Below are 12,300 nucleotides of genomic sequence, written 5' to 3'. Positions count from 1 at the left end.
CAAACAAGCCCATCACTAACCATGCATTCTTTCGTCCTATTCTGCACTTACATCTGCACCCAAATTCATATGGTCACCTCACTCACCCTGCAGTCACACATCTTACCATACTCTCATGCTGTTGCATCGCTCACTGTGCACTCACATGGGTACTCCTGCCACCCACAAAGCGCAGAGGGTTAATGTGCCTGCTGCAAAGAACGTGTACCATGCAGATCACAGAACTGAGTGCGAGTAGCACTGTAAAAAAATGAAATGTTTGTCAGAAAGGTGCTAAAGTGAGATGAAGTGCATTGGTGGTGAGTGGTAGTGAGGGAATTTATCGAGAAGGAGGAAATGGGGGAGGGGGGTGCCAAAAAAGACTTGCACCATGTGCGACCAGTGTTAGGGCTAGCCCTGGCTGGGAGTGGTAGCTCCCCCCTGAAGTTTGGGTCTATTTGCGCCCCTGGTTTCAATCTCCCAGCCAACTCGGGACTTTCGTTCTCGCTTCCCTGATTTGTTATCTGAGGTTTAGGTCGCTGATGGCCACTGGGGAAGGAAGGGGCAAAGCCAATCCATGAATGGGCACAGTTGTGCCACCCCCAGTGCCACACCCATTTGATCTCCATAATATAGATATGTCTATCTCTGGACATTATATGGCACTTCCCCCGTTTTGAACCATGAATGAAAGCTCAGGGAGTTGAATATGGAATTTTAATTTTTAAGCACACTGCTATGCTATTACATAATTGTCAACCATGTTGAAAATAACAAGTTGTTTGAAAATCTATATTTTTTGTAGACATCAGTGTTTATAATGTGAGGGCACATGAGTCTCTTACTCCTCCCATTATTGATGTTAATTGTTCACCAGATGTGCTATAGTCATCTCCCTTTTTGAAGATCAGGGATTCATCTTCACAATAACATCTCTGTGGAAAATAGGATGTGTCCATCACTCTGCATTACCAACCCCTTAATATAGTTTGCTTTACTCCCTTCTAAAATTCTATTGCATTCATCGGCAAAAGAGAAAGGAAGGTGATCGGAATCTTTACTTTTAACTAACCACGTTATCATCTACAGCTTTACTCTGAACATCCTAAAACACTTCAATATAGACTTGTTCAGACGGCGAGCTGTTATATGGGAATGGAGTGCATTGGAAAAAAAGTGTGTGCACATATTTTAAAAGCAAGCTTACAACTAGCTACTATTTGTTTGAAATCATTTGCCGCTTGACCAGATTGGGATGCTTCTAACTAAAATGTACATGACTTTGCTTTTCCAAGTTGCGAACCAACGCGAGGGGTTGAAAGAAATCTTTTCAAATTATTTAGGTGTGTGGGTTTTGGTGCCCCTTTGCCTGCAGGACTGTCTCTGGCCACCCTTTTACTCCCATTTACATGCCCAACATTTTGTGATGGGCTGCTATCTTCCCTCACACTTCCTTTCACAAGCAGTAAATTATCAGCTCCTGTTCCATGCCAGGGCCCAGGCCTGATTCTAAGTGCTCTGCCACGTATCATGTTTGTTGAGCCATATCCTTGGGATCAGCTCTTGCCAGGGCCTCCTTTACTTTCCCCAGGTCACAATTGCTGCCTCTTAAGCTGCCATTACTGGATGGGAGATTGTTGCAACCATTAAAAGCTAGATGCCATCCAGAGACGTTTTATGGCATGGGCAAAATGGGCTTCGGCACTTTTATGCCCATATAAAAGGGGCATTGTTTGACAGAGGGGTTTGATGTTTATGCTGCTAAATTGTATTGCTTTACCAGGCACTTTGAAATATTTATGCCTTCATGCACAAACAAAAGGGGAATTAGTTTGACTAAATAGTTTGATTTAGGTATGCTGCTGCTTGCTGTACTTCTTATTGATTTACCAGTCACTCTGAAATATTTGCACCTTTGTGCATAAACCAAAAGGGCATTTGTTGACCAAAGTGGTTTGATTTTTGTATGCTGCTGCCTGCTGTACTTGTTACTGTTTTGCCAGTCACTTTGAAATTTTGGGCCTTCAAAAAGGGAATTGTTAGTCTAAACTGGTTTGATTATTATATGGTGCTGTAGTTATTGTTTACCAGTTTCTTTTAAATATATGTGCCTTCATGAACACACCAAAGGGAGAATTGTTTTACTAACCTGGCTTCATGTTTGCATACTGCTGAACTTGTTTTAATCACACACTTTGAAAGCATTTTCACCTTGATGTAAGAAAGTTGGATTGTTTTACAAACCATGCTTGATTTTTGTACATTGTTGGACTGGTGAGGAATAGAAATTCAATTACTTTTTATAACAACAAGGGACCCCAATTAGTCTGCTCGGGACCTCGGGGAACAATTTTCTAAAACAACAGTGGTCCCATGCAAGGATAAAATGCAGTATCAATAAATATAGACGCAAATCCAATCTATATTTTAGAGTGACATGTCCAGCCGGACAGAGGTCATTCAAGTTTACTCAATAAACAAGTATCCAACATATAACAAGAATACCTTCCACAATGCCCCTGTGAGGTACACAAGCCTGTGCCCAACACTTGCGGGGTAAGTACAGGTGAAGAAGTGGTAGAGAGAGTTTAAAGGCAAAACAACGTTTTTCTGCTTACACATTCATTGCACAGAAAATATCAAGTTGCACCATTACATTAATTTCACAATCAAATATGTTTGTATAAGTCGCCAGGGAATACCTCCATGAACGCCGATTCAGGCTTACCCTGGCGCCGTCCGGTTGCGACTGAGTAACACGGACCCTGGCAGCCCTTCATTCGAGGCTTGCTGGACCGGACCACACTGAGCATCGACTCGCATGGGTCCATTTTTGTACTGCCTCGGCAATTTGAGGTTTAGTGCTATAAGGCAAATAATTTGTTTTTGTCCTGATGATGGTTCCAATTATTCTTTAGGGGAACCGAAACGCCGTCGACTTGCTCATGCACCTTATACAAACATATTTGATTGTGAAATTAATGTAATGGTGCAACTTGATATTTTCTGTGCAATGAATGTGTAAGCAGAAAAACGTTGTTTTGCCTTTAAACTCTCTCTACCACTTCTTCACCTGTACTTACCCCGCAAGTGTTGGGCACAGGCTTGTGTACCTCACAGGGGCATTGTGGAAGGTATTCTTGTTATATGTTGGATACTTGTTTATTGAGTAAACTTGAATGACCTCTGTCCGGCTGGACATGTCACTCTAAAATATAGATTGGATTCGCGTCTATATTTATTGATACTGCATTTTATCCTTGCATGGGACCACTGTTGTTTTAGAAATTCAATTAGGCCTTTCACGGGGACATAGATTGCATTTTCTTAGTTAGTGATTCAGTGTGATGCATCTAATTAGCATGTTACTTACGCCCCTATGGTATCAGATACCCTTTTTAATTACACTCTGTCATCCCTTATAGAAATCATACTCTAACTCCTTGTAAATAGGTTAACGCTACTTAGCAGGACCGGCGCCATCTTTGTGGCCTATTCGGCCTATAATGCTGTTTTGAAATCCTCCATGGCTGTGCGTTTCACGTTTCCCTGTTCTCATGAGAAATAGCTTAACATATGTAGCAAGCAGCTGCCTCTGCTTTTTGGGCCTGTCAAGGTTATAGGAGGGGGCCGGCCAGATAAGCACATTCTTGCAGGCGCTGTGCGGACTCTCACCGAAACTACCAGAAGGGAGTCGACCAGCGTGACCTTGCTATACTGAGCTTAGATAGAAGCTTTGTGTTCCATATATGGTCATATCCTTTGCCACCTCCTGTACCAACTTGTACTTTTCCATCTTAGGTAACGGTTGCAAAATGTGATAGTATATATGTGCTGTTCTGATTATGTGCCAGCAGTCTTCTCGGCGTACCTCGGGGTGTGAGGTCGCTGGGAGCTCCTCTGGCAGAGTATTTTGGCTAATAAACGATTGAACTTTCTACACTCCCAATAGACTGATTATTGATGAGTGATATTTTGTAATTGTAAGTATAGTCCTTTGGGGGTTGGTGAAATTTAGGTACTTCAGTTGGCGACTCCGCCGGGACTCCTCGTTGGGGTCGTCCCTCCGTATCTGGAACATTAAAAGGGGTATTCTCGGTCGGGGTGGTGGACTGACCAAAGAAAAAGGGGTGCTCCGCTTTTCCGATCGGGAGAAGCCTTGGCTGCTAGTGGCCCCACGCCGGAGTCCTACGGGTGAAACCCGGAAGAGCAGATCGATTTGGCAGTGGAGAAATTTGCAATCAGACCTGAGTGCACCAGGTGAGTGTTTTGTCTTGTTTCATGTCGGAGATCCTCTTGCATTTTGGTTTGGAATTTGGTGGTCGTAGACCATGGCTATCTCGGTATTTTGGAAGAGGGTCTGACGGGGCAGTAGTGAGACTGCACGGGCGGACACCCCTATTTTGGTATTTGATAGAGATATGACTCAGACGCCTAAGTGTGACTTGTGAAGAGTTCACACCTGGCCGGACTGCCCTCTGAAATGCTTGGGTAGCACTCGGACAGATCTGGAGCGGTGCTTGAAAAAGCGGGCTAAGCCAGCATAGTCCGGGAGGTGAACCAAGAAGGCTATCGGATGGTCGGTAGGTCGGTATGTGGTTTTGAAAACCTGTGTGGCTATCTCTAGGCAGCCCTTATGGTGAGACTGTTTTTGGATCTTTGGTTCTTTGCTTTGAAACTTTGGAATATACCGGTTCTCCACAGACGAGAGTCGACGGGCTCTGTCTTTTTGATTTGGGCTAGCATTGGTTCGTTCTGTCCGTATTTTGTCTGTGTTCTGTCTATGTTTGTCTGTGTTCAGAATTGTCATATGACTCTTAGTGTATGAATGAGTGTCTGAGTGAAGATTGGATATGGCCATGTGAGTGAGAGTATTGTAAATAATAACTTGCCTCTTTCCTTCCACAGCTACAATTAGTATATAGCAAAGCAATGCCGTGCTTCAGTAAACTATGTTTTGGCTGTACCAGCCGAAATAGCATTAGATTAGATGAAAGTCAGCCAGCCCCTCCGGAAGGTACTCCCAGTCATGACATGTACTGCAAGCACGGGATTGGACCTTTGGTGTTTAATCGTATATGGCATAAGTACACCAAGGATAATGTAGAATTGTAGTGGCCATTAACGGGATCTTTGGATGAGAAAAAGATCAATTATTTGCAGGAACGTCTGTTTGGGAAACGCAGCAGACAGTCCCTGTTCGATACCCTGAGGACATGGCAGAAAGAGGCCACTGGCAGGAGAATGTGGGCCAAAAAAATAGTAAAGATGAAGCAAGGACAGACAATTACTCAGAACGCAATTGCGCATGACAAAAACGAGACTGAGCAGAACATTGAGTATCTAGATAGACAATTTCGGTTACAGGTAGACAAGAGTTATGTTGCCCGCACGGAAGCTGAAGACGAGATAGACGACTTATTGGATGTTCGCCCCCCTCCGCCATATGCTCCACAGCGTATATATCCAGCGGTGCCCCTCTTGGCACCTACAGCCCCTGCAGCGCCGGCTCAAGGGGAAACCCCGCCCCGGGCTCCCGTAGATGTGCCAGGCACCGCTGTCTCCTCTGTTAGGAACTTAGCCACTCTGATCCCGGACACACGGCAGCCCCTTGGGGCAGCGGGTGTCTCCCCACTGGTCTTAACAGCCCTTAGCCCCATAGGGACCTCCCAGTCAGCCAGCACGACCCCCGAAAACAGGAATTGAGCCCCGATGGGGGACCCAGAGGGCTCGCACATCAGACGGTTATTCACGAGAGGGTCGGTGGGCTATGGAGAGAAGGAAGCAATAGCAGACCAAGCAGTTAGATGGATGTGCAGAGATATATATACATTGCCCTATATATGGAGTACTATGAAAGATTTTGAGCCAGTGATGCAACAGACTGCCCTGCGACACATGTCCCGATTTCTTATTGAAATCTGGGAACAGTGTTTTGGGGAGACAGGATTGGCCCCGTAGATTCTGTATGACATTAAGGACCGTGTCCATAGATTCGAACTAAGCCCAGAAGAAGTGTAGAAGAATGTTGACACATCTAGAAATGTTACCAGTGAACGTATTATGCCTATTCCCATCTTGAACACCTCTTCCCCTTTCTGCATCAGAAGTACAGGTCATGTGCAAGTTGGTATCAACCTTTGTAATTACACGTATAATCTGAAAATATTCAGTAGCCCGCCTCTGCTAACGCCCCGAATGTGTATTTCGTCTGTGGAGAAAATGCTTACACCTGGTTACCTCGGGGTTGGGCGGGCCAGTGTTATTTGTTCTTTCTGTACCCCCCCCAGTCTACATTGCACCACCTGACTATCATAAGACGCATCAGTTGTATACCTCCGAATTGGCTCCTCACAGGCAACGAAGACAGCTTACAATGACCGAAGTTGATCAGACAGACACGTCCCTGCAACAGTTCACTGATTTCACCAAAGGGTTGGTTCCCTTCTGGGGTCCGATATTCAATAGCCGTGAGATCAGGAGATTGTCGCGGGTAGTAGAAAACGTCATTAACATTTCTAATGATATAATGGCCAACATCACAGAGGAACTTCAGGCTACTAGACTCGTTTCTCTTCAGAATCGAATGGTTTTAGACGTTATCTTAGCTGATCGCGGTGGTGCATGCCGGGTGATCGGCAGCTCTTGCTCTGTCTACATCCCAGACTCCGCCCCTACGGTTCATTTGGCCATTCAGAAGCTCCATCGAATAGCAGCAGAAATGCATGTAGAAAATGGGTCCTGGTCCCTGTCTGGGTGGTTCTGGGGTCTTCTAGGTACTTGGGGATGGAAGATATTACTGATTCTGGTTGGAGCGGCTGGTGTCCTTTTTGCCTGCTGTCTCTGTCTACAGTGCGGTCCTGCGTGCTGTTCTTATTGTGCCTCTAGACTAACAGCGGCCGCCATCCCTTCTTCGACCCCCTCCAAAACTCAGATGCTCCAGCAAGAGGTACGCAAACTTATGGCCATCGACGAAGATCTCTTCGACGACTAGTGACCTCTGTTATTAGCTTCATCACGCTAAAAGTAGGGTTTGAGGAATAGAAATTCAATTAGGCCTTTCACGGGGACATAGATTGCATTTTCTTAGTTAGTGATTCAGCGTGATGCATCTAATTAGCATGTTACTTACGCCCCTATGGTATCACTTACCCTTTTTAATTACACTCTGTCATCCCTTATAGAAATCATACTCTAACTCCTTCTTGTAAATAGGTTAACGCTACTTAGCAGGACCGGCGCCATCTTTGTGGCCTAGTCGGCCTATAATGCTGTTTTGAAATCCTCCATGGCTCTGCGTTTAACGTTTCCCTGTTCTCATGAGAAATAGCTTAACATATGTAGCAAGCAGCTGCTTCTGCTGTTTGGGCCTGTCAAGGTTATAGGAGGGGGCCGGCCAGATAAGCACATTCTTGCAGGCGCTGTGCGGACTCTCACCGAAACTACCAGAAGGGAGTCGACCAGCGTGACCTTGCTATACTGAGCTTAGATAGAAGCTTTGTGTTCCATATATGGTCATATCCTTTGCCACCTCCTGTACCAACTTGTACTTTTCCATCTTAGGTAACGGTTGCAAAATGTGATAGTATATATGTGCTGTTCTGATTATGTGCCAGCAGTCTTCTCGGCGGACCTCGGGTGTGAGGTCGCTGGGAGCTCCTCTGGCAGAGTATTTTGGCTAATAAACGATTGAACTTTCTACACTGCCAATAGACTGATTATTGATGAGTGATATTTTGTAATTGTAAGTATAGTCCTTTGGGGGTTGGTGAAATTTAGGTACTTCACTGGTGATTGCTTTATTATGCACTTTGGAAGTATTTGGACTTTTCTTTTGCTTTACCAACTACAGTTTGTATAGATGTTGTCATTGGGTACTTGCTGATATGGTTTGTTTTTATTCTACATGAGGTGTTATTTATGGTGTTGCTTGACTTGTCTGTTATATGTGTGCCTTAAATATTGTATTCAGCATTATTTATACTACAGAAATGATAAATTCAGACAAACATCTGCATCAATGTTCTGAAGCATCCAAACAGTTTTCATCCTCCGCCTTGTTTGCCTGCCTGTTTTGTAATGCATACAAATAAAGACATGATGGTAGAACTTGAAATTGCTTCCTCGGTTCACGTTAATATCATGCACAACCCTTGACAGTCGCTAGTGTGTGGCAAGTAGATAATTCACCAGTCTTTTTCTCTTGACTTTCGCAGGATACTGAGTTATATATTGTGTAATTCTTATGTATAATGTCAGTCAAGTGTTTATGGAATTGCAGGTTTGGCTTCGTCTTTCAGAGTTTCAAGTTATTGTCCATTAATGTCAATTCTATTTCAGACCCTTCATAGTTGTTCTTCATTCTTTGTTCTTCAGCCACAGGTAGTTCCTGAGACAATAGGATCACTCCTTGGCATTGTTCTGATTGCTGCCTCAGTTAAATATTCTGCTCTTGACTGTATTGTTAAGAGTGTTTCCCACTTTCTCATTAGAACTTTGAGTCAAAACAATATAGAGGCATTTCATTAAATGTTGGAGGTTTCAAATCAAAATATACCAGATATGTGGGTGGTGGGGCAAAGTGGTAGGTGGTGGGCCGGGCCGCCCGGGGAGCCCCCCCTCCACATGCTTTGCATGGGGGGCCTCTCACGTTTCGTTATGCCACTGCATGGAAATCCGGGTTTCAGCCTCCGTGACCCGTTCAGTGATTTTCAGCACCTTTGTCATAGAGGTTACAGCTCTTGGCCCACTCTACCAATCTGTGCTTCATGGTGGCTCTCATTTCCTTGATAGCCCGGAGGGTTTGATTGGGGGTGACATGTGACTCCACCGTTACTCTGGGAGTCTGCTCTTAGTCAGATGGCCTTGTGACAGTTTTGGCATATTTGTCAATTCTATTTCGTGGATTGGTACCATCACGTTGGATTTCCCCATCATTGTGGGGGTGGAAGTGCCAGCTTGAAATCTTCTGGAGGTGTGTATCAGCATTGTGCAGAGTCTGCACATGCATAAGCCTTGAGCTCATTGCCCCCCCTCAGGATAATTTCTTCTGCAGTGCGGGTAGAAGTAACCTTGTGGGCTGGTGAAGCCTCCCTGCCAAGAGCTGGAGGATAGCCTAAAGTGGTGTTCTTCTTAACCATGTATTGTCCTGGACAGGCTCTCCTGGGTCCATATTGAGGACTGGTAGGCACTAATCAGTTCTTGAGGCACCCCGGATATGCCGATTGTTGGGTGGTCCTGAGCTGCCCTTGGGCAAAGCAGTTGGGTGTGGCCTTGGGCCTGAGGTTGCTGGGGTTCCTCCCCAATCCCTGCTTTGCAGGCCCTCACTGCTCCATTGAGGCCTGGCATGTCACACTGGTTTCTGCAGCTGGCGCTTTTCTGGTAGCTCGCAGGAGGGGTCACCAGCTTCTGCCACATCTTTGCAGGTCAGTTTGGTCTGGTCCTCGCAGGTGCCTTTGGGGAGTCCAAGGGCTGTCGGGCTCAGTGAAGTCCTGCCCTACGTGGTGCCGCAGTTGTGGCAGCTGTTGCTTCCTGGCCAGCACTCGGTAGAGATCACTGATGTAGGCCACGGTGCTCAGATAATTCCCGGCTGGGCCATTGGAGTGAACTACGGACCCGAATTCAACCCTAAAATCATGTTTTGGGGGAGCTGAGGGCTGCCAGTTTGGGGGAGTCGTCCCCCAGCATGGTAGTGTGGCTGAGTCTGCCATGTGTATCCTCAGAATTGCGCTGTTCAGATGAGCAATTCCACAAAGCAGCCGCCATTGCCACTAGCTAGCTTTTCCCCAGAGAGAGCTTATTGTTGATGAGGAATCCTAGGGACTTGACCGCTGTAGCTGGTAAGGGTGGGCTTCCATAATTCGATAAAAGGGAAATTAGTGCTGGATAAACTCTACTGGTTGCTTTGCAGGACAGCATGTTGAAACACCATTTTTGGGGGGTTCGTTTTCAGAGCGTTAGCAGATGCCCAGTTGAAAACAGCTTTGAGTCCTTCTTTGAGAACTTTAAGCGAGAGTGTTTTAAGTATATCTGATCATCATATGCATATTGGTGCATTTTGATGGTGGATGTTTCCAACAAAGGGTTCAAAGTTGTGGTGTAAAGGTTGAAACGGACAGGGAAGAGATATGATGCTTGGTTGATGCTGTGTGTTTTTTTATGCAGTCCGTAGAAGTTGGAGCTTCCTTTGACTAAGTTAGTGTGAGCTCCGGGAAAAGATTTTAACCAGTTTAGAACTCTCTTTTTTTAATCTCCTACTCAAGAAGTATCAATAGCAGGAATCAGCATCATCTATTATTTTTAGTATATCTTCCAGGACTTTTATGGTGGCTGTTTCAGTGCTGTGACCCATTCTGAATCCTGCTAGGAGTTGGTAATTCTTAATGAATTTGTTTGGTTGAGTTGCAGCACATTTTTCAATTATTTTGCCAATGCAGGGTAGATTAGAGATTGATCTATAATTTTCCAAAATGTCAGAGTCAGCAGCCACTTTTTAAAAAAAAAAGTAACAAGATTTGTCCAGCGTTGAAGTTTCTAGGAAATTATTCTTTCTGTTAAGCTGCATTGATGAATATGGTATGAAAAAACGAGTGTTCTACAAGGATTTCAATTTCAAAATAAAAATGATTACAGTCACGTGTTTGCATCAGAAACAAAAGAAGCAAGTACAACAAAAGATGCAGATGTTTCAGTTTTGTATTTGAAGCATTAGTTTCAAGAGTCTGATCATCATAATGTATTCAAACAACAAGGTGCTCCAAGTGACTGAGCAGTGAAGAGTGAAAGTCAGTGTGCCATAACAGATAAATGAAACAAAGTACAAAGATAAGTATTAACAATATAAACATTGATGAATTCGAGCCAGTAGGGGCAAGAATGTTAAAGTTGTCGTTTATTTATTTGCTGGTAGGAGATCATTGAAATAGGAAGTTGGTTCTCAATCGTTTGTTTAGTTTGAGATTGTCTTCCAATTGGATTATTTTAAATGAGTTCCAGGTTTTATTTGATATCAGGTCATTTGTTTCTTGAGAAAAAGTGTTCGTTAATTTTCATTTTATTCTGTTGATTTTTTTCTGTGGTGAATCTTGTGAATGCATCACATTTGTCATTATATAATATTTGGAAGGTATGCATAGTTTCACTGATGTTCTCGTAGATACATGTGAGTATTGTTCTAGTTGTGTTCTGTGATTGGAAGATTTTGCTCTCTGGATATAGGAGGCCTTTACGGACTGAATTTAGCTTGCTGCTTTCAGTTTAGATTTTATTCTGGGTGATTTGGCATATGACCACATTTATCACCATTTTCTGCGGTTGTGCAGTTCTCTCTCAAAGCATGATTTGTGTGGTACGTTTCTGGGGGGCATATTACCAACAACTAGCGATAATTTTTGTCTCTAACTTGTTTAGAGACAAAAATTATCGCCGCACATCGGCGATTTTTATCGCAGATAAACCTTGCTATTAGCAAGGTTTATCGCAAATGCGATAAAAAACGGCCGCAATGCATGAATATCGCTGAGAAGTCAGCGATATTCATGCATTATCGAGCAAATGCTCTTAGCCATGTTATCCACCTCCCATTGGATAACATGGTGAAGAACTGCTCAGGGCAGGTGTTAGCTTTTGGAGATATTCGCGCTTAGCGCGAATATCTCCAAAAGTTGGTAATAGGAGATAGCGATGTTAGCGACTGTTTCCAGTCGCTAACATCTTGGCACGCCCACTTTGCATGTCATTAGTGATAAATATCACTGACATGCAAAGCGGGGCCCAAGATGGTCGCTATCTCCTATTAGCTGTCACTAACTGGTGTTAGCGACAGCTTGGTAATAGGGAGATAATTTTATCTCCGCTTTCTTGGCTTCTAAAGCCAAAAAAGCGGAGATAAACCCCCTTGATAATATGCCCCTGGGTTCTTTACTGATTATAAGGGGTGTAATGTCTAGGAAGTTATGTATGATTTTGGAGAAGTTATTCTATGAGACATTGATATAAGTGAGCATTCATGGGTATGTTTGTGAAGGTTTTGCATCATTCTTGAGCTGAGATCTAAGATGAAAACGCTTCTAAGGATTTTTTTTGTGCAGGAAGGTTTTCCTTCCTGCACAAAAGCAATCCTTCTTACAACACAGGCACCCTTGTTGAAGGGTGCAAGGGTGCCTGTGTTTGTGCTAGGCAGCAAATTGTGTCCTAGCACTGGGAAATAACAGGAATGTGTGTTTTTTGCTAAGTATGGCAACATTCCTTCACTTTCCCTATCACGCAGCACAGCGAGGTGACTTGCTGTGCTGCATGATAATTTCATAAATATGCCCCTCA

Source organism: Lissotriton helveticus, chromosome 10 (assembly GCF_964261635.1).
Source record: "Lissotriton helveticus chromosome 10, aLisHel1.1, whole genome shotgun sequence".
Classification (NCBI taxonomy): domain Eukaryota; kingdom Metazoa; phylum Chordata; class Amphibia; order Caudata; family Salamandridae; genus Lissotriton; species Lissotriton helveticus.
Note: the sequence above shows the minus strand (reverse complement) of the source record.